Here is a 24,056-nt window from a genome sequence, read left to right on the forward strand (position 1 = left end):
AAAACTATCTTCTTTCACAGATAACATGACCCTATACGTAGAAAATCCCAAATAATTCTCTAAAATCTACTAGAACTAATAAACAAGTTCAGAAAGGTTGCAGGATATAAAATCAATATACAAAAATCAATTGTATTTCTATATACTTACAATGAACAATCAGAAAATGAAATTTTTAAAAATTTCATTTATGGTAGCATCAAAAAGAATAAAACACTCAGGAATAAAATTAAAGAAAGAAATTCAAAACCTATATTCTGAAAACTATAAACCATTGTTAAAAGAAATTAAAGACCTAAGTAAATGGACAGATATCCATGTTCATGGATCAGGAGAATTAAATTGTTAAAGTAGCAGTAGTCTTCAAGTTGACCTACAGATTAAATGCAAAATCTAGGCTGGGTGTTTTACAGAAATTGACAAGCTGTTCCTAAAGTTCGTATGGACATGGAAAAGACCCAGAATAGCCAAAACAATTTTTTAAAAGAATAACAAATTTGGACTTAAACTTACTGATTTCAAAACCTAATACAAAACCACATTAATTATGGATGTTTTTCTATTTATTTAGATCTTTAATTTCTTTCAGCAACAATTTATAGTTTTCAGTGTATGTCTGTGTCTCCTTGGTTAAAAAAAAAAGAAAAAAAAAGAAATGAATAGGGTCTACACAAGACTTACTGAATTATTCAATTACTTCCATGATCAACATCTTGGACTATCATACATTAGAGGGATATGGGTTGATAATTATGTTTTAACACTCAAGCCGTTTTTCTCTTAACATTTGTTTCTAAACTTCTGTCATTATTTTTGAGATAGAAAGTTTTCTCAATTTCTGCTCATCTTTGGCATCTTATAGCAGTTTTGTAGAAAGTAAAACAAAAAGGGCAAAAACATTTTGAACTAAATGCTTAGAAATGTTTGATAAAGCCAACCTGAGAATGCCTGAAAAAAATAAATAAATAAAAAATTAAAAATTCATATATATATATAAAAAAACCACATTAATTAAGACAGTGTGGTACTGGCATAAGGACAGACATATATATAGACCAATGGAATAGAATTAAGAGTCCAGAAATAAACTTCCACATTTACAGTCAATTGATTTTCAACAAGGGTGCCAAAACAATTCAATAAGGCAAGAATACTCTTTTCAACAAATGGTTCTGGTATAACTGGATACCCACACACAAAAGAATTAAGTTGGAGACCTACGTTGTGTAAAGCGTAAAAACCTACTTTACACAGTGTACAAAAGTTAACTCAAAAAATGGATCAAAGACTGAAACGAGAGTAAAAACTGTAAAACTCTTAGAAAAAAAAACATAGACCTATATCTTCCTGGCCTTGGATTAAGCAATGATTTCTTAGAATGATACCAAAAGTACAAACAACAAAAAATAAATTGTACTTTATCAAAATTAAGAACTGCTGTGCTTTAAAGAACAGCATCAAGAAAATAAAAAAAACTCACAGATTGGAAGAAAATATTTGTGTAGGGGAGGAAAAATAATTTTCCTTCTACCCTTCTAGGTTCTTGGCTGAGACCCCCCCACCACCCATAATAAAAAGATAGATCAACAGGAGAAAAATAAATAGAAGTTTAAGAACATGCACACCTGCTGTATACATGGGAGAGACCCAGGGGAACTGAGTAACTCCCTGAAATGGCCCAAGCCACCACCTTCAATATCAGTTCCAGCTAAAGACAAAAGAAGATGTTGGGGGTAGAAGTGGGGAAGGCCTGTTAATAGGAGGTTACCAGGAAACAACAAACAAGGGTAAGGTTGTTATGCAGATATAAGTTCACGCCTTCTCCATTGATAAGTGTTTCTAGAGATTTAGTCATTCTTCTCTTCCTGTTACAGAGATGGAGACACCCTTACAAATGGAGATTTTCCTTATAAATGTAAAATATCTCTAACAAAAGGGCAACTTCCACTCCGATTTCAGAGATTTTTCCTGTGTCTGCAGCCTCTCAAAAAGAATCAGCTCAAAATAAAATGCCAAAGAGGCATATCTGTGGGTAGCAAATTCTGCTCCCTCTCATTTGCAAATCATATAACTGTTAAGGGACTTGTTCCTAGAAAATATGAAGAACTCTTACAACTCAATAATAAAAAGACAACCCAATTTAAAAACAGGCAAAGGATCTGAACAGACATCTCTCTAAAGAAGATATACAAATGGCCAATAAGCACATGAAAATTTGCTCATCATTAGTCATCAAGGAAATGCAAATCAAAACCCCAATGAGATACCATTTCACACCCATGAGGATGGCTATAATTAAAAGAAGAGAAAATAACAAGTATTGGTAAGGATATGGAGAATCGGAGCCCTCATACACTCACTACTGGTGGGAATGTAAAATGGTGCAGTGGTTTTGGAAAACAGTCTGACAGTTCCTCAAAAGCTTTCACATAGAGTTACCATGTGATCCAGCAATTCTACTCTTTGGTATATACCCAAGAAAAATGAAAACATATGTCTACACAAAAACTTGCACATGAATGTTCATAGCAGCATTATTCATAACGGCCCAAAATTAGAAACAGCCAAATGTCCATCAACTGGATAAACAAAACATGGCATATCCATACCATAAAATATTATTTGGCCATGAAAAGGAATGAGGTACTTTTGTGTATTAGTTTGATATGATTTCAAATCCACTTGTTTTGATCTAAGAATGAAGTTGTTTAGTTCTAAGAGTAAAGTTGTTTACATGGAGGAGGCCACGTCAGGATGTTGTGATCAACATCTGTGGTTGTTTATAAGCCCTCAGTAGCTCAGCTACTGAGCTACTGAACACGTGGAAGAGCCACTGTGGCTGGGGTATATTTAAGCTTTAGATACCAAGAGGTTTGACCAGCAACTAGAGAGTGTCCAGTCTGGACGAGTCTACTCTGCTGATCTGAATAGCTCTCCAAAGACCTTGGGGCATTAGCTCCTGCCCAGGCAAAGTAACTCTCTCCTGGCAGTGGTGAAAACTGTGAAGCTCCCGGTGAAGGAGATCATCTTGCCCACCAACACCAGTGCTTGTATTCCTTGGCAATATGCTCTGAAAATAAGGGACTTGCACTTTTGCGGCCCGCAGCTGGATGTCAGCACTTGGTTGGCGAAGCCGACCTGAGAACCAAGTCGTACACCTCATCTACATTTGGACTTTCCTTTCATCTCCTCCTTGTCTGGAATAGTAGTGTGATTAATCTCTCACTGGTTTGGTGTATCTCCTTATTGGCTTATTAAAAGACATTATCCTGTATGCTACTGGCTTGTGAAATTATTATAATTCCTGCACTGAACTTGTGTTACATAAATTATTGGCAAAGACAATCTCAGTCTCTAAGCATAATTTGCTGCCAAACAAAACAAGTATTGATACATGTTACAACATGGATGACCATCGAAGACATGATGCCAGGTGAAAGAGGTCAGTCATAAAAGGCCACAAACTGTATATTGCATAATTCCATTTATAGGAAATGTCCAGGACAGGCAAATATATAGAAACAGAAAGTACATTAGTGGTTGCCTAGGGCTGGAGCGGGGCAAGGGGGAGGTTTGAGGGAAAATGGGAAGTGATTGCTAATGAGTATGGGGGTTTCTTTTTAGGGTGATGAAATGGTCTAAAATTTATTGTGGTGACAGTTACACAACTGTAAATATAAAAAAATTGAATTGTACACTTTAAATGGGTGAGCTGTATGCTATGTGAATAAAACTGTTATTTAAAAAAAAAAAAATTTAGAAGGCATTGGTGGTTAAGTCCCTGTCAGCTGGAATGATCTAGAACTGATCTACCAAAATGAATACATCAGGGATCCCCAGGGTGATCAAAATTGTAAAGCCCCACACAAAGAGTTTCCTTTTAGGTTATTTCTATAGGATAACAAAACATGTGTCGTGTATGTGTGTGTCTGTGTGTCTGTGTGTGTGTGCATGTGCACATGTGCAGGCATTTATACAATCTGCATTTAGTCCATATGTTCAAACAACTACACATCGAAACTCCAAAATTCTTGGGAGCCATTGCTTTAAATAATATTGTATTAATTGTGAGAAACACTTTCAGATCTCCTCCAGGGTTCCAAAAGATGAATTATTTTTGAAGTTTCAATGCCTTCCTGCTGGTTTACTCAGAACTAACTTTCAAAACCTTTTGTAAAAGGAGAAAATATTAAAATAGGAGGGAGAGAGAAACGAAGGGATAGATGGGAACAGAAAATTGTCCACATTCCCCACTCTGGCCTTTTCTTTCCTATTCTTCTGGTACTTTTAGAAACAATACTTTTTTTTTTTTTTAAACTCTTTTCCTCCTGCTTAAATTCTGCCTTCATCTTTGTTCTCTCTTTCATCAACTATGTTTGCACCGACCTTTGCATCGAGGTTCATACATTCTGGGGTGGGCAGATAGAGTTTATTTGCTGTCTGGCATAGTTGGTAGGGCAGGGGTTAGAGGTGGTCCCAAACTGTGATATTAATAAAATATTTCTTTGTACCTTTGGACTCTTCTCTATTAAGCTGTCCCTCTGGACATTTATTTATTGATTCAACAGACATTCATTTACCTTCTGGTACCAGGTACCATGCTAGGTTCTGGGAACACAGAATAAATGAGATTTCCTTCCGACCTCAAGGAACTCAGAGTTTAGCATAGTGTTTCTCAACCTTCTTTTCATTATCTCCCCACTTAAAGAGCCTTTGTAGACCTCTTTTTTCGCCTAAGAGACCGTCCTTCACGAAATTTTAAATCCACAGGTACACTGTTTATCTCTTTATGTATTTGTGGCCCTTTGAAGAGCCATAAATCATTGTCATATCTAAGATTTTTGGTCCCTTGGGGACCATGTTTCTCCCATTGAGAATGCATGGTTTAGTGGGAGAGAGTGATATATAAGGAGATGACAAAATGATATGACATTTTCAAGGGAGAACAAAATATATCATATCTTAAAGAAAGGAGTGACTTTACATCCAAACTGCTTAAATGGCAAGAGACTGTGCTGGGGGCTTTTAGGGGTAGAAAAATCAACAAAACAGGTCTATATCTCCAAAGCATTTACAAAAATGCAATCTTTTCTCCCTCGCTTCCTTCCTTCCTTCCTTCTTTCTTTCTTCCTTCCTTCCTCTATTTCTTCCCCCTTCCTTCCACAAATCCTTCTTGATTAACTAGTTAAATGCCAAGCACTGAATCTTTTCTTTAGCTTTCCTTCCCTGATTCAGTTTTGCTCCCTCCCTTCTCGTCTCAGATCTCAGTGCTTTTCTATACTCTCTTTAAATAATTTATTCAGGTCCCTTATCCCCACTAATGCTTTTTTTTAAATAAATAAATATTTATTTATTTATTTAGGCTGTGCCGGGTCTTAGTTGCAGCACACGTGATCTTCGTTGAGGCATGCAGACTTCTTAGTTGTGGCATGCATGCAGGATCTAGTCGCCCGACCAGGGATCGAACCCGGGCCCCCTGCATTGGGAGTGCAGAGTCTTACCAACTGGACCACCAGGGAAGTCCCCCCACTAATGCTTAAATGACTGATGAAAGATTGAAAACGTTATCCTTCTGTGGTCAAGACCACTCATTATCTTTCTTCCTCAGATACAGCATCTTAGTTTTATACTAGATCTTAATGAGACAAGTGACAAGACTACATTACCCAACCTATCTTTCAGGTAGGGTTGAACAATGCGATATAAAAAGAAGTTGTTGGATGGCATGTTCAGGAAGCCTCCTTAGAAGTGGATAGAAGCTGGCACCAATGGGCCTTTTGCCTTTCTTTCTTTTTTCCTGCTGACTGGAATACATATATGATGGTTTCGGCTTCAGCAACCATCTTGGACTCTGAGTGGAATTTGGAGATGGAATGCATGCACTTAGGATGATAAAGTAAAAGACCAAAAGGAACTGGTTTCTTGAAGATCATGGAACTTCCTTCCCAACATTGGACTGCCTACTTTAGGATTTACTATACATGAGGGGAAAATAAACTCCTATGTGTTTAACCACTGCTATGTGGGGTTTTTGGTTACATGAAGCCAAATCTAATACAAACTCCTACCTTCCAGAGGTGGTATTGCATTTTAACAGGCATTAAGAATTGAACCTAGGGGCTTCCCTGGTGGTGCAGTGGTTGGGAGTCCGCCTGCCAATGCAGGGGACATGGGTTCGAGCCCTGGTCCAGGAGGATCCCACATGCCTCGGAGAGGCTGGGCCCGAGCACCACAACTACTGAGCCTGCGCTCTAGAGCCCGCGAGCCACAACTGCTGAAGCCCTCGCGCCTGGAGCTTGTGCTCTGCAACAAGAGGAGCCACTGCAATGAGAAGCCCGCGCACTGCAATGAAGAGTGGCCCCCGCTCGCCGCAACTAGAGAAAGCCTGCACGCAGCAACGAAGACCCAACGCAGCCATAAATAAATAAATAAATAAATAAAAAGAATTTAAACTAAAAGAATGAAACTCTACCCTAAAGTTTCAGGCGGAAGTCAGCAGATAGGATATTGAGGTCTTAGATCTTCTTTGGGATTTTGAGATCTCTTTTGGAACACAGCCTTAATATCTATAAAATTAGGAGCTGTGTTTTGTAATAATTTTCTACCTTAGCAACTCTGTAATGTTATTAGATCTATAAAGCAACATTTAAAGTGTTATTTTCTCATGCAGTAATTCATCTATATGGTTAAGTGCAAAAAAGAACACTTTATAATAGGTAAATAAATGTTTAATTACCAAGTTTGATTGGTTTGGATAAAAATCCCGTTCTTTTCTAAAACTGGAATTCAGACTTGTGCACTATTATAATGTGTTTTCTGTTTGTTTGTTTCCTGGGCTTGTGCTGAGGAAATTAAAATCCAGAATTGGACTTTGATAAGTCGCAATTATCTTAGCACATGCATGCCCACGGCAGAACATACCCAGGTGGTGAACTGGTGCCTGGAGCACTGTAGCTCTAACAGGAAGCTGTCCCTGCTTAGTCACAGCACCATTAAAAAACAAAAAAGTCAATCCTATCAACTTGGAAACTGTATGTAAGAATGCCAGTGGCTAAGAAAATGTGAATCATGAGGGTTGTGAAAAGGAAAATTGGATTACATTTATGTGTTATTTAAAATCTATTATAAGTGTGGTTGTCTTACACATTATTTAATACTGAGTTACGTCTAGGCATATAGATCCCAGGACAAGTTTTTAAATATATTTTCTTACTTCACTGCTAAGAAATGGGGAGCCAGTGTGAAGCTGCAACTCAAGCCTCTATTTCCAATCTCTGCTCTGATTTTAAAAGGATATTAATTTGCCCAGGCACAAGAACATTTATCCATTTATAAAATTATATTGTAAATATTCAAGTTTTCCAAAGAGTGCAATTGAGCTGCTGAATTCCTTGAGCTACCAATAAAGAAAGTCCTTCTCCACACAACCTTGCTAAAGCCATGAACAGCATCTTACTGAAATTTGCCTAATCACATTTTCCAGAAATGCCCCCAAATGTTTATTTTGGTTTAAAGGGATAAAAACTGCTTGCCAGTTACTAAAATGTGTGCTTGTGTCAAGCTGAATGCCAGTCCTTGAGACTTTCTAACTACACACTCGCGAATAAGAAGTAGTAACACCACGGAGAGGATTGATACCCATGAATATGTATATATAGCTACAGAAGATGGTTCCTACAGTGAAGGGTCGAAATAATCGGTGCCCACCTGAAAAATGGGTAACTTTATAGGTAAGATCAGCTCCCTTCAAATAAAGCCAAACAGACATTTCAAAACAAACAAACAAACAAAAATATAGCATTTAGAAGAAGGCAGTAAGTGAAGAAGTTAAGAGGACAGGATCTTTGGCAGGGAGTTCAGAGATCAAATATTAACTTGTCAGAGTTCCAGCAGGAAACAGAAGGCACACTCAGCTGGGATCTGTGAAGACAATTTAGTGAAGAGACTATTTCTGGAAGTGTGTGCAGGGCTAAGGGAACCAAGAGATGTCAGGGTGCTCAGAGACCAGCAACAGCGGGAAACTTACTACCCTTGGATTGGAAAGGAGAAAGAGAAGAACTGGTGTTTCCAGCTCCCACCCTCCAGTCTCCGGTGGTGACTCCCATTGGCCGAACCCAAACAGAATCCAGAGGATAAGGGAGGCCTGGGGCACAGAGTAGGACCCGGATGGGCCAAAAATGGATTAGGAAGAAGGATTCAAGCAGAGAATACTCAGCATGCTGTAAAATGTGTAAATGGGGATAAAAATATTACCTATCTCCTAAATTTGTTTTGAGGATTAAATGAGATTGCATATATAATTCTTAACACAACACCTGGCATAGAGGAGCATCCAGTTAACACTAGCGATTATTTTTATTGTATGGACTATTGAAGATATAGACATACTTATTTGTTTGATGTTATGGCCAGTTTATCAATCAATGTCAAGATTTAAGACCTCTTGCACATGATTCTAAAAGCTGGCTTACACAGATGTCTTTTCAAGCTGTCTTTTTCCATTAAACCTCATGACTTTATACTCCATGACATAACAAGTGATGTATCAGTCAGCAACTTCACCTCATTTAAGCCTGTACACTCGCACGATCCATCCAGATGATAAAGCAGAAACCAAAGGATGTAGACGGGCTTCTTTTTCCCCGCTCTGGAAAAATAATATGTTAAAACTCCAAGTTTTTTCTCTTTTGACTTACAGGTGGACTCATAAAACATTAGGATTCTAGATTCTTCAGCTCCCAAAATTCTTCCCCACTTGCCTTTGATGCCTGAAATTCTTCTATAGAAGAATATAGCTTTTCCTTCTGCGAGATATGAAATAAAAATGGCCCCTGGGAAAAGAGCATTTTGACCAAGAGTTCAGATGCTTCGCAGACTGTAAGCTTTGATATAGGCAGAAAGGGAGTAAGCGGGCTTCCTTCAACTACTCAGGCCCTGTTGAGACTGACTGAGGCCTGCGCTGAATTAAAAGGGGTGTGACTCAAGGCAGTCCGAGGCTGTGCAGCCAGCTGCAGGGGAGAACCAGAATAGTTCTTGACTGGAGCCACGGTCAGAGCTGGCAAGTCAATTTCATGTGCGCCATTCGAAAGGTGAGGCCAGGACAGAAAACTAGTATGGAATGTGTGCGGTGCCTAGGGGCCATTGTCAAAATATTTCACAACAGGTAAAGTAACACGGAGCTGCATATATAGAAATGTAATACATGTAGGTAAAGACATATTTGGTATATTGATATAGAGTATATAACATTAATAAGAATGAAATGCTTATAAATCCTTTTATTCTCTAAAATCTATATGTTTATATAGAATAAAGCTGCTTATTAAATCATTCATCAAAAAATTTAATTTCTGGGCTTCCCTGGTGGCGCAGTGGTTAAGAATCTGCCTGCCAATGCAGGGGACACGGGTTCGAGCCCTGGTCTGGGAAGATCCCACATGCCGCGGAGCAACTAAGCCCGTGCGCCACAACTACTGAGCCTGCGCGTCTGGAGCCTGTGCTCCGCAACGGGAGAGGCCGCGACAGTGAGAGGCCCGCGCACCGCGATGAAGAGTGGCCCCCGCTCTCCGCAACTGGAGAAAGCCCTCGCACAGAAACGAAGACCCAACACAGCCAAAAATAAATATAAATAAAGAAAAGGACTGGAGAATAAATGTACCTTTAAAAAAAAATTTAATTTCTAAATTATTTGGTGATTTTCAGAAAATCTTAGTGTGGTCTCTTGTTCGACATGGGCTGTTACTGCTAAAGGCCTCTGAGTGAGCAATGATTGGAAGCAGAAGCAACATCAATTCTCCTAACAATGACACCATTACATTGATAGTCATTTGGTAGCCTGTAGTCTCAATTCATAGATAATTCATCGTAATATCATATTGTTCATGGTGCTGACATCTCTTTCAGCTTCTGCTGAACTTATAGCATTGACATTTGAAGACTTTCTGGCTCTTATTGTTCTGTTTGAGAATTGTGTTGATTCAACATCTTTTTTATTTTCATGACATTTCAGGACTAAGTCCTGAAAATCACTTACTGGAATTTTATATAAAATTGGTTGTCTTCATTTAAAAACTTTTTGTTCTACTTCATAGAGATTCATAAACATCATTTGGTCAAATTTCAGGTTTTAATATTACGAAGTTTCCCCTCATATTTGCCATTAAACAACACAACCATTTTAAAATAATTTTTAAGGCGAGTGAATGATATCTCTTCTTGGAATTGATATTTACTTAGTTTCAAAGGGTATGTCCTAATTCTCTACCTCTAATAATATCACCCACCTCTCTTTACACTTTGATTTATTTTATTTTATATACTCAATAACTTTTCCCTTTCATCAAATTAATCTGCCAGCTTTAATATCAACACTTTTCTTGCTTGGAGAGCTGAAGAAAGTTACTGACATCTTAGAATATTTAATTAATTCTATTTAATAATTTCAATTAACGTGACTGTACAAGGCTAGCTATCCTCTCCAAACTGCTTTTGCAGCTTCTAGCCCTACAGACTGCCCCAGGAGATCAAAATATTCTCATTTTCATTACTTTCAATTTCCAGATTTTCAGGCATTTAATTTAATTATTTCTAATTATTATTTTTGCATGGCAGCATATTATAAAATTTATGGAGAAAGGATTTTCAGTGTTTTACTTTGGCAGTTGTTAAACTTTTTCTGTAATGGGCCAGATGGTCACTATTTTAGGCTTTGCAGGACACAGGGTGTCTGTAGTAACTATTCAACTGTGCTGATGTATCATGAAAGCGGTCACAAATTTGTAAATGAATGGGCGTGGCTGGGTTCCAATTAAACTGTACCTGTTGACAGTGGGATTTGAATTTTTTTTTAATTTATTTATTTATTTATTTATTTTTGGCTGAGTTAGGTATTTGTTGCTGCACGCGGGCTTCCTCTAGTTGCAGCGAGTGGGGGCTACTCTCGTTGCGGTGCACGGGCTTCTCATTGTGGTGGCTTCTCTTGTTGCGGAGCATGGGCTCTAGGTACGCGGGCCTCAGTAGTTGTGACTCGCAGGCTCTAGAGCGCAGGCTCAGTAGTTGTGGCACACGGGCTTAGTTGCTCCGCGGCATGTGGGATCTTCCCAGGCCAGGGCTCGAACCCGTGTCCCCTGCATTGGCAGGCGGATTCTTAACCACTGCACCACCAGGGAAGGCCCTGGGATTTGAATTTTATATAATTTTCATACATCACAAAATATTTTTCTTCTTTTGTTCACAGGCCATACAGAATCAGGCAGCGGGCCAGATTTGGCACATGGGCCCAGGGAACAATCTCTATTCTATCTAATTTACATTTTTATTGCATCATCCAAAATAATCAAATGCAGTGGCTTATTTCCAAACTAAAATATACAGAAAGTTTCCTAAAATTTTGACCGAAGTTTCATTCCTTTTATCAAGCAATAAGATTTTCCTGTAAATATTTGTCATTTAAATATTTTTTCCCAAGCACCAACAATAGAGTTTAATATATTACTCCTTTTGGTTTTAGGTTATCAACAAAACTCATTAAACTATATTTAGTCTTGAATTTCATAATTTAAGTATGTCATTAAAATTCTGTTATGTGACTAGCTGGAGCACCTTTGATAATTATTAAAATTTGTATTTTCTTGTTTCAAGTTTTCCTGAAAATTATTTTCTCATTTTACTAAATAAGTTTTATAGTAAGAAGGACTTTCAGTCTAGATTGCATTATATGCTTATATCAGTATTATTCTTTCTTTGACGTTCTCATAAAATTTTCCTTTCTGAAGAAGCTTGATTATTTTTAACTACACAGTAGACAACGTTTAAAATTCTGATTGTTTTCTAAATTTTTTTACTTGCTTTTTTGACTTTTTTTTTTTTTAATTTTTTTTTTTTTTTTTAAAGGTACATTTATTCTCCAGTCCTTTTCTTTATTTATATTTATTTTTGGCTGTGTTGGGTCTTCGTTTCTGTGCGAGGGCTTTCTCCAGTTGCGGAGAGCGGGGGCCACTCTTCATCGCGGTGCGCGGGCCTCTCACTGTCGCAGCCTCTCCCGTTGCGGAGCACAGGCTCCAGACGCGCAGGCTCAGTAGTTGTGGCGCACGGGCTTAGTTGCTCCGCGGCATGTGGGATCTTCCCAGACCAGGGCTCGAACCCGTGTCCCCTGCATTGGCAGGCAGATTCTTAACCACTGCGCCACCAGGGAAGCCCGCTTTTTTGACATTTTGATTAAATATTTTTGGAATGTTTTTACTATTTCAAAAGCTTTATGGAATTGATTCTTGATGTTATTTCAAATTTTTTGTGATTGATGATTGTGAATTCTTTTTTTGGAACCATGAGTTTTAATAGAACGTAATTGCCGTTTTGATAAAAATGCATGTTTGGCACTTTCATATTTTAGGGATACAACTTTTGAGTCCGTTTGCCCCTAACATTATGTAAGTAGGAATAATAAGCTACTTGTATTTTTTGTTGAAATAATCAACCGGTTTTTTTTTTTTTTTTTTTTTTAATTTTTTATTTATTTATTTATTTATGGCTGCATTGGGTCTTCGTTTCTGTGCGAGGGCCCTCTTCCGCCGCGGCAAGCGGGGGCCACTCCTCATCGCGGTGCGCGGGCCTCTCACCATCGTGGCCTCTCTTGTTGCGGAGCACAGGCTCCAGACGCGCAGGCTCAGTAATTGTGGCTCACGGGCCTAGTTGCTTCGCGGCATGTGGGATCCTCCCAGACCAGGGCTCGAACCCGTGTCCCCTGCATTGACAAGCAGATTCTCAACCACTGTGCCACCAGGGAAGCCCAATCAACCGGTTTTTAATTGTGGAATTACAAATTATTTTACTTTGAACTGATTCTTACCCTAAATCAAAGGATGTTTCAAGCTGTTTGTGATTTTTGCCACTACCAGAACATGTAACAGGCTGCAGTTCATTATTGAAATTATTTCTTTGTTGTTTTCTTTCAGATTCAAAAGATTCATGTTGAAGATATTTTAAAGGAATGTTAGGACGCTTATTCAATTTTATTGTCTCTCCATTCTCTAAAAACCTTTGAATTTATGAATATCAACATACTGCACACTTACCACACGCACATTGCAATGAACTAGTAACAAACCATTGCATGAATGGAATTATTTAAAAGTCATTGCAACTAAGTGATTTGAGATTAATAATAAAATGATGGTTTTCCTAAAGCACAGAATGCTTCATAAAGAAAGTGCAGTGTAGCCTTACCAAAATAAAATCAGTATCATTCATGTTTCCTTAAAAAACTAAAAATAGAGTTACCATATGATCCAGTTATCCCACTCTTGGGCATATATCCGGAGAAAACTATGATTTGAAAAGATACATGCACCCCAATGTTCATTGCAGCACTGTTTACAATAGCTGAGACATGGAAGCAACCTAAGTGTCCATCGACATATGAATGGATAAAGATGTGGTACATATACACAATGGAATATTACTCAGCCATATAAAAAAGAATGAAATAATGCCATTTGCAGCAACATGGAGGGACCTAGAGATTATGATACTAAGTAAAGTAAGTCAGACAGAGAAAGACAAATATCAAGTGATATTGCTTATATGTGGATTCTGAAAAAATGATACAAATGAACCTATTTACAAAACAGAAATAGACTCACAGAGATAGAAAACAAACTTATGGTTACCAAAGGGGAAAGGGGGAGAGGGATAAATTAGGAGTTTGGGATTAAAATATGCACACTACTATATATAAAATAGATAACCAACAAGGACCTACTGTATAGCACAGAGAGCTATACTCAGTATCTTGTAATAACCTATAATGGGAAAGAATATATATATTCTAAAAAGAATATATGTAGCTGAATCACTTTGCTGTACACCTGAAACTAACACAACTTTGTAAAACTATATTTCAATAAAAATTTTAAAAAAAGAAAGTTTAGTGCAGCCTGACCAAAATAAAATCAGTGTCATTCATGCTTCACACATTTTTCATCTGTCTATGCATACACACAAACACGAAATTAAGACTAATGAATTGTTCAATATTGTGAACTGTTTGCCAGCCACCGTGTGCAACCACAGTGAACACCATGCTAACTCACGAGTATTTTTGAAACAAGGGAAGGAAAACATTGGATGCCTGGGACTGCTGGAAGCAATACTTCATTATGCAAGGATCCATTACATTCATTATATTTGACAAGGAATGTTAATTCATTAACTTGTATTTTCTCTTATCTAGGCATTTCCACAACTGAAATTTTCCGAGTACTCCAAAGCCATAGATGTTTTTTTAGGCCAGTTGCTGTGTAACCATGAACTCTCACAGCAGTTGGACACAGCTGCCTTTTGTTTTAAGGCCACAGGATGAGAGATGTGCAGAAGCATTTCCCTGGAGCCTGAACAGTGTTAGTCATGAGAGTAAATGTTTTGAGTTACAGGTTGTGCTGTGCCAGGCTGAGCAATGAATTCCTCATGACAGAGGTGCCCCAGTATTCAATACTTTTTGTGTGTTTTGTGACATCTGTGGCCCTCTCAAGCATGGTGTCCAGGATTTTTCTTGCATGGATCTAACAACATTACTGAGCATGTGTCAAGTATTGTACTCGATGCTAGAGTACACAGGTTAACAAGGTCAGGTTACACATAGACCAATAATGGAAGACAGACAAAGAAACTCAGTAGTGTGCTGGGGATTACACTAGAAATGGGCAGGGGGCAGAATAGGGGGCAGCTAGGCCAGCCTGGAGGTGGGTAGGGAGAGAAAGGCTGGAGAAGACTTCCCAGAGGAGAGGAGATCAAGTTCGAAGAAGGGGAAGTAAGGAAAAAGAAGGAGAGTGTTTCAGGTAGAAACAACGGCAGGGGAGTGAGGAGGGAGCCAGGTGAGGAGGGAGCCAGGCAAGTATGGCATGTTGGGTTGGGCAGAGACCAGAGCTCTCAGAGGTCACAGGAAGAGGTCTGGATCATTTGGAGCCACATAAGGATAGAAAGCAGGGGAATGATCTAACAGATGTTCATTTCCAAAGGCGTACTTGACAGCAGGCTTGTCAGCAATACTTGACAGAGGATGGGTTGGACCAGTGATGGGATCCAGGTGAGAAAAAAGAGCTATGGAAAGTGGGGGATTGAAATGACAGAGGGGACAGGAAGACACTCTAAATATTGGCAGCTCCATGTATGAAGGGGGAAAGGAGAGGAAGTAGTGAAGAAAGACCGCCAGGTTTCTGGGCTTTCTGACTTGGGTAACGGGCTGGACACTAGCACGGCTCCTCAAGATGGGAGATCACGGAGGAGAGCGAATTTTGTGGAAGGTGAGTTCAGTTTCAGACATGCTGAGTGTGGGTGTATCCAAGTGGAACTGTCCAGATGGGTTGACCCCATGGGTCTGGAGTTCAGGGGAGTATAGATGGCAGAGGCAAGGGCCATCTACACATGGGTGTAGTTGAAATCTTGGGAATGGACTTATCTATGGAGAAAGAACTGGGTGGAGAGAGGAATAAAAAGAGAAAAGTGGGAATGAGAAGTGAGGCAGTGAAAGAAGAGGTGTGAAGAGGGAGGAGAAGTGAGGAGAGGAGAGGTGACCAAAAGACCGCGGACAGGAGCTTGGAAAATAGCAATATTTAAGGAGAGAGGTGGCAACCATGGGAAGCCCATGAAGAAGACGAAGGAAGAGCAATCAAAAAGGTCAGGAGAGACAGGAGGAGAACATGGCATCATGTAAGTCAAGGGAGGCGAGTTCTGAAAAGGAGGCAATGGCCAGCACCATGGTGTGAACCGGATTTGGCAATGAGGTCCTTAACTGCCTTAGTGTGAGCGGTTGTTGGGACTGGCTAGGGGCTGAAGACAAATTGAAGTGGTTTGAATAACGAATGGGAGCAAGAAGTGAAGATCATAATAAAGAAGCTGGATCGAAAGGGAAGGAAAAAAAATTGGCTGTGGCGAGATGGGAGAGAAAGTAAAGAGAGTTCAATTTGAAAGTGTTTATATCCTAGATGAATAAAAGGCAGAGGAGATATGGGGGTTGAAGATGCAGGAGAATCGAGTAACCAAAGAAGTAGGAAGGAAGGGGAGACCTTGCCCAGGTGGATGCAAGACAAGACCATATTCTCTGTGTTGTGTGAGAATGTCACATGCTGAAAGTAGGGGACTTCAAGTGTGCTGTGAAACTTTGAAACAGTTGCTGTGGACACTGGGAGAGGGAGGATGCCATCAGAGAGTGGGACCGTGAGGGTGAAGAATTTAAGGTTCTGAGTGAGTACCTCCAGTTCTCTCTAACCACTCTGCCCGGGCTTTACTGATATTGCCAAGCTGAGATGTCATTAAACAGGAGGTTAAAACTACAGAGCCGGGGCTTCCCTGGTGGCGCAGTGGTTGAGAATCTGCCTGCCAATGCAGGGGACACGGGTTCAAGCCCTGGTCTGGGAAGATCCCACATGCCGCGGAGCAACTAGGCCCGTGAGCCACAACTACTGAGCCTGCGCGTCTGGAGCCTGTGCTCCGCAACAAGAGAGGCCGCGATAGTGAGAGGCCCGCGCACCACGATGAAGAGTGGCCCCCACTTGCCACAACTAGAGAAAGCCCTCGCACAGAAATTAAGACCCAAAACTAAATAAATAAATAAATAAAAATAAAGGAATTCCTTTAAAAACAAAAACAAAAAAACTACGGAGCCTATATTTTGTGCCTGGGATTCTCCGATTGCATTCCCTGCTGCTTCCTACACACAGCCAGCCACTTAACACTGAGAGTCACCTCTCCACAGGAGTTCACATAATCCAAATTGGGGATTGGGAGGGCAAACAACCAAGCGGAGCCCCAAGAGTCTCCCATCACCCTTACAGAATTATGAGTCCCTAAGCAATTCTGTTTGGGTTCTTTGTCAATGCAGTTTTACACAATCCAGGGATCAGCCCCTGGAGTTAGCCTTGGATCATGACTGGATTCTCCACAGGCCCCCTGTGAATGGTTCCCTTCATGACAAAGATATTAAGCGCCCTTGAGGTCTGATTTACCAAAGTTACCAATCCAAGTAAGGTCGCTCAAGAGCTCACCCAGTCCCAACAGATGTGACATCTCTCAGAGCCACGTGATTCCTGCTCAGGCCTGGACTCTGTCTGGGCTTTTCTCAATCTGCCAATATCCTTTTTTGCTGCTATGCACCCCACCACCAGCACCACCAGGTGGGCTCCACTGGGCTTGGCACCCCCTGGCCCGCTGCACCCGCGATTCACTTTGATGGGTCCTCCCCGGCAGCAGCAGTCCCTGTGCACACATCCCATGAACTAGCAATGCCTCCGTCCAGAGTCCTGGGGCTCCAGGGTGGGACCCAGCACAGCACAGCCAGGTGGTGCTGCCTCTCGCTCCCTGGCCTCCCACACGCTCAGTCCTCCATCTGCGGGGTATCTGTCCCCTCGCTCTGTCTCCAGCAGTCCCCCAGCCTCTGGAGGCAGATAGGCCCATGGCTCTAGGCACTTGGCAGTGGAATGTCCATTCCTTCTGGGGAGCAGGCCTGCTACGTCACAGGCTATAGGCCCTCCAGCCAGCCAGCAATCTCCCAAGTGACCAAAGGTCTGCATCTGCAGGACAGAATTGAAGAACGCTCCTCCACCTCCATGGATCCTATCCACCCATCACAGCAGAGACCGAAGGCCACTTCCCCCATGCAGCCTTCCCTCATGCCTGTGAATAAATGTCATTTTTTCCTTCTCTGAACAGCCACAGAGCCTCACCCGTGCTTCAAGTTCATCCATTCATTCGTTCAGTATTTACTGAGAAGCTTCTGGGACCAGGCTCTGTGGGAAGTGCTCGAACACAAGAATGAAAACACAAGTCTCCTACCTCGTAGAACTTTCCAGAGTAACTGGGAAACAGCTGTGTACACGAACAACTTAATATTAAAAAAAGTATTGTGTGGTAGGAAGTACAGTTGTTAAGAGTGTGGGCTCTGCAACCAGACTGCTTGGATTTGAATCTCACTTCCAACACTAACTGGCTGTGTGAACTTGGGCAGGTGCTTTAGTTTCCACATCTGTACAATAAGAGAGCAACAACTCTTACCTCACAGAGTCTAGACTACTGAAAGTGTTCTATAAATGGGTTCCTATTATTATTAATATTGTTATGATTGTTGTAATGGTTACAAGTACAAAGGGAAGTTGGAACAGAGGAGGAGCATTTATTCCTCTTGACTTTTTAGAGTTCTTTATCTGTGAGCCTTATCTCCCCTTCCAAAGTCTAAGGTCCTCCAGGACAGACATTTATAAACCATGTAACATTTGACTCATTTCCTTGCACTTAGTAGGTGCTCAATAAATATTTACTAGTTTCATGAAAACGGCTTCACCCAGCTTTGGGTCAGCACCCAGGCCACTCCAGCTGGGTGTAAAAGTAACAGAAGCCGCCTCCAATCTTCCAAACCAAACCCTGAGAGGCTGCATGGGTCTGCGGTCAAAGGAAAGGGGCAAATAACAATGAAGGAAAAGCTGCCTCTCCCAGAGGTGCCATGCTTTCTTTCATCCTGGACTTTACATTTATTCCCTCTCATGAAGGCCATCTGGTATTTGGCGTTTCTACTTCCATGATGTAAACGTATTTTCAAGGGTTGGTTACTTGGCTCCGGAGTTCACTGGGTGGACCTCAGCACTCAGAAATCCATCCTGGGAGCGGTTAGCACTTTCCCACTCCCTACCCCCTTACTAAACTAACTGAAGGAGACAAAAAGGTCAGTTTTAAGGTCCATAAACACAAGCAACCTATTGTTTCCTTAAGAAAGTCACTTCTCTCTTCTTGAAGTAAACATCATTGACTTACTATGGAATTTTCCAGAAATTCCTCAAATTTCTTAAATTTTGAGTCGTGTGGTTCTGAAAAGAAAATATGTCATACTGGTTTTAATGTTGAATGGTTTCCAATTTGAAGTCCTGGCCAATTTCTATTCGGGATTGAACCCTAGCCAGACTTTGAATTAATTCTGGTAAATGATGGCGATGGATAGCTTGCCTGTTGCCAGCTTCACCGAAGTAAGTTAAGGCAAGTTGAGTTAATGTGTTCTTCTTTCCTACCTTGGGTATCACGTGCCTAATACCTTCATTACTATAATTTCCATTCTTTTGTAATCTCATTAGAGAAGTGTTTTAAAAGTACAATTCCATAGAAGAAATGGAAAACACTAATCACGGGACTTCCCTGGTGGTCCAGTGGTTAAAACTACGTGCTTCCAACGCAGAAGGCATGGGTTCGATCCCTGGTCGGGGAACTAGGATCCTACATGCTTTGCGGCACCACCAAAAAAACCCAACAAAACACTAATCACATGTTCTTCAAGGAAATTTGTATTATGGAGTAGAATTTTTAAAGGGGCATGGATTAAAAACTGGGATTAGATACAGGCAAGAATGTAGTGGGTGCTCATAGGCAGGGTGGCCTGTTTTTGAAGACAAAGGAATCACAGAACTTAGAAAAGGTCAAGTTTGAGGTCTTCCCACCCAAATATGTACAGAGTGCTAAGTCCTGTCTACAATATCCAGGACTGCTTGAGTATCTCCAAGGAGAAACAGGTGTCTGTATATCAGACTGTTGGTGTTCCCTTGACATTCACCTCTCCACTCCTGGATCCTGAGAGCACTTTTTGTTGGAGCACATTCGGCCCATAAGCAGGGCAGGCCCAGAGTGTTGGAGAGTTAGTGCTTCTGGAAGCAATTCTAAACCAATGGTGGATGGGGAATGGGTGAATGAATCCTCCACCTTCCTGGTCCCCTGTGGGGACAACCCCGAGGCATGCTCTCCTCTGTATCCCAGAGCTCCCCAGCGGGATTGACCTTCAGTTGCCCACTCCACTAACTGGCTTGCTAACATACCTGATACTGTCTTCCTTTCTTTCCCTGTCTCACTCCCCCTCTCCCCAACCAGGGTTTCCTAGGATCACCTCTCAAAGAAACTATTTGCAACTGAATCCTTGTCTTGGAGTCTGCTTCTGGAAGGATCCCAAATTGAGATAATTCCTGGTTCTGCAACTCTAGTCAGGTCTTCCCCACTTCTCTCCTTGATGATTTTATACATTCCCCACCTGGCCTCTGGCCTGCAATCTCTTTTTCGTCTTTCCTTACCACCCATTGCTCCCAGATCATCCCTCCTCCTAAAGCATTGCTTGGATCTGTTGTTCCCCCTGCTCTGAATCCTTAACTATTACCCTACCTTATAAGTGGGAACAAAAGTCCAAACCCCTCTCCCTTTTTTTTTTTTTTTTTTTTTTTTAAGAGCTCAGCTTTTTATTGAACGTGCTACTAAAGAGGTTTAGTCAAAAAGACCAAAGCCCATGTCATCATCAGACTCTTCAGATTCTTCTTTCTTTGCTTCCACTTTCTTCTCCTCAGCTGGGGCAGCAGTGGTGGAGGGGGCAGGACCTCCTGCTGGTGCAGGTCCACCTGCCCCCACATTGCAGATGAGGCTCCCGATGTTGACATTGGCCAAAGCCTTTGCAAACAAGCCTGGCCACAAAAGTTCAACATTTATACCGGCTGCTTGAATGAGGGCATTGATCTTATCCTCCGTGACCGTCACCTCAGCGGCGTGCAGGATGAGGGCCGAGTAGATGCAGGCGAGCTCCGAGACGGAGGCCATGGTGCGGGCGAGTGCTGGGCAGGGGCTGCCGGACGCGGTGCTAGTCGCCGGGTGAAGTGAGGGCCGCACCCCAACGCGGCCTTAGCTTCCTCGGAAGGACCGAGCGCCTTAGCGGAAACTGAGGAAAAGGTCTCCCTTTTTTTTTTTGGCGGCGCCTCGCAGCTTGCGGGATCTTAATCTGCCCACACCCTCCCCAGCATTTGACCCACAATGTTCTTGAAGGCCTTAATGTGTCAGGTGCTCCTGCTGACCTGCCCTGCTCACAGTTGCTAAATATTTGTAGAATCAAAAAACTTAGAGGAGGGTGACAGGTCAGCTGGGCATTATACTTCTACCTTTATCCTACTTAAGAGAATTTCAGAGTACTTTTTTGCACTTAACAAATTTTCTGTGACTAGATTAGAAACAGCTTTTTCATCCCCAGTTCTTTCATTCCAGAGCTAGGGCTCTTATCAGCCCAACTGGAACAAATTCCGCAGGTGAAAGTCCTCCTGTAGTTTCGTACACTGGAATTTAACTTAAATTCTCTGGAGGAATTAAGCCACTGACTTTCCAATTGCTTTCTAGTTTGTTTAAACCACAATACGTACTGTAATGATAAACATTTCACAAATGCAGACAGAGGGAGGGAGACGGTGTGCTACGTGGAACTAAGCAACATAAGAGGCCTCAGCTATAGCCTGGCTCTGCCCTTAATAGCTCACGTGATATTGAACAAGTCACGTAACTTCTCTGAACTTCAGTTTCCTCATCTGTAAAACAAGAAGGTTGTCTCTCAGATCCATTTTAGAGCTAACATGCTACTAACAAGGTTCTGGGATTTGAAGCTGTGGTTGCTGGGAATAAATAGGTGGGTAGATTCAAAGACTCAGAGACTAGATTTATTCATGCTTCCCATAATTTTAGTCAGTCCAAAAATCCACTTCACTGTTAAGTCCATAAAAATGATCATGAGTGCTACCCATCAGGACATGAACTAAACTCAGCCACAGTCTTTGCTTCCCCCAGAAACCCTTGCCTCTCCCCCTCCACCAGTGTCTTCCTGATCTTCAGGTTGGATGACTATAACCTGCCTAACTTGGTCCTGGCTTTCTCTTGAGAAAGGTAAATATTAAATGTGAAATGAAAACCACACATGTGCTAATGTTGGGATTAGTGAGGTGCTGAATTGTATTCTTACTTTGCTATTGTTGGCAAGTGTGGTATTCAGCCGAATTCAAAACAGTGAAACCATTTCTAAACCAGAAATGTTAGTCCAAAGTTTTGCATCTACCATGTGGCTTATTACTCTACCAAAGTGGGATGGAAGGGCCCTCCACTAGGAGGCAGGGCAGGCAGTACTGGTGTGGTGTGGTCTAGGGGTTCTGGGGAAGCCCCACCTCCAGCCTCCGTGCTCGGCCAGTCACAAAGAAGAGAAGGGAAGGGAAGGGAAGGAAAGGGAAGGGAAGAGATTGTTCCCATGTAGTCTGCTCTGGTGAAGATTGCTGGGAAGGGTTATCCGCTAGACCATCATTGGTCATTAAAATATAAACTCTCATTCATTTCCAAGATTAACTAGTCTCCAAGCAGCGCTGAAAGGGGGTGTGAAGTAAGCCTCACATGTGCAATTTCTCAGGTATTCATTCCAATAGCTCTTTGGGAAGGTGTCACTAGTCCCATTAGACACTGAAGAAACCAAGTCTTCTAAAAGTAAGTGACCCACATGGTCACATAGTTGGCAAGTCAGGGTTTAAACCAGGGCTTTCTGGTTGTAACTCCAGCAGTCAGTGCAGCCACCAGCCATCTACCCTTAGAAATGCAAGAATGTGCCCTTTCTACTCTCCTACACAGCAGCTCAAAGTGAAAGTTGGAACCACCTTTGGGAAAAAGATTTGCATTATATATCAAGGCGCTTTAAAATGTTTATGCCTTTTGACTGTGTGATTCCACTTTTAGGAATCTTCCTGAAAGAAAGTACCTGAGGGACTTCCTTGGTGGCACAGTGGTTAAGAATCCACCTGCCAAATGCAGGGGACACGGGCTCGACCCCTGGTCCAGGAAGATCCCACATGCCGCGGAGCAACTAAGCCCGTGTGCCACAACTACCGAGCCCATGTGCCACAACTACTGAAGCCCATGAGCTTAGAGCCCATGCTCCGCAACAAGAGAAGCCACCGCAATGAGAAGCCCACGCACTGCAACAAAGAGTAGCCTCTGCTCGCTGCAACTAGAGAAAGCCCACGGGCAGCAACGAAGACCCAACACAGCCAAAAATAAATTAAATAAATAAATAAATATATTAAAAAATAATAAGTAAAATTCTAAGAAAAAAGAAAAAAGAAGAGGAAGAGACACAGAGGAGCAATCATGTGAAAAGGCAGCAAGAGAGTGGCTATCCACAAGCTCAGGAGCAACCAACTCTGCCAGCACCTTGATCTTGGACTTCCAGACTCCAGAAGTGTGAGAAAATAAATTTCTGTTGTTAAAGCCACCCACTCTGCTGCACCTTGTCATGGCAGCCCTAACAAAATAATACAGCCTCCATCTCTGTTGTGTCTGAAGCCCAGAACCCCAAGTCACCTCTCTTTCCTCCAATTCCCAAACCCACATGGCTCCTAACCCAGTGTTTTCAAACCACATATTGGAACCCAGCAGTGGGCTGTAAAGTCAATCTTGACCAACATATTAAAAATTAAATAGGATAAAAGAGAAGAGAATAAAATGCAACAGAATAGCACAGAAGAGGATAAAATAAAATAGGAAATAGAATGTGATGCATGTGGTGAAGATGAAGTATTGCTCATATGAAATCTTTATTTCCATTATATATGTCTATGTGTGTATACTGGGTCATGCTGTAAACCGTATTTCATACTGTGGGTCATGGTAAAAATAAATTTCAGAGCAACTGACCTAATTTCACCCCATATTCTGTCTTTCTTCAACTCCCAAAGCACTTTCATTATGGTCCATCATCAGCAAAATCCCCCATGCACTTAACCTCTTCCAAATGTTTTGTTCATCTTGCTCAAACCAAAACTAAAAAATACAAGTCTCACAAATATAACCACAGCAAGGGTAGATATTATTAGGTGTGCTCCGAGCAAGAAACCTTCTACTTCATCTTGATTCTTGACTCACAGTGGATTTGAGACAGGAGGGAAGGGGGCAGGCACAACCTTTAAAAGAATGACTAAGCCCTTGAGGATACAAAAACTGGTTAGAATCAATTAGGCCCAAGATGATGGAAGATTCGACTTCCACTAGACCTTGAGCCTCGTTATATCAAGACATTCATTGTAATGCATTAGCATATGCTAAAGAACACAGCCACAGGCGCCATGAGCGTTCGGAGGCTGACCATAAAAGGCCAAAAAGTAGGCATTGGCCCAATTCCTGGAACCCGCCCCCCCAGCCCCTTCCCCAAAATAGTTGGAATAATCCTCCCACTTGTTAGCCTATGAAACTAC

General features: G+C 41.4%; 1 long non-coding RNA gene and 1 pseudogene across 2 annotated transcripts in view; one reads left to right on the forward strand and one right to left on the reverse strand.

Annotated features, from left to right (window-relative positions):
- LOC309620021 overlaps positions 1 to 24,056 on the forward strand; it is a 601,726-nt gene that overhangs the window by 124,782 nt on the left and 452,888 nt on the right. The gene's annotated exons all lie outside the window — the stretch shown is intronic.
- LOC309620904 (large ribosomal subunit protein P1 pseudogene) lies at positions 20,251 to 20,716 on the reverse strand (annotated as a pseudogene). Its single transcript has one exon. The product of its transcript is annotated as a large ribosomal subunit protein P1 pseudogene (transcript).

This window comes from Balaenoptera borealis, assembly GCF_965194805.1.
Source record: "Balaenoptera borealis genome assembly, chromosome: X".
In the NCBI taxonomy this organism is placed as follows: Eukaryota; Metazoa; Chordata; class Mammalia; order Artiodactyla; family Balaenopteridae; genus Balaenoptera; species Balaenoptera borealis.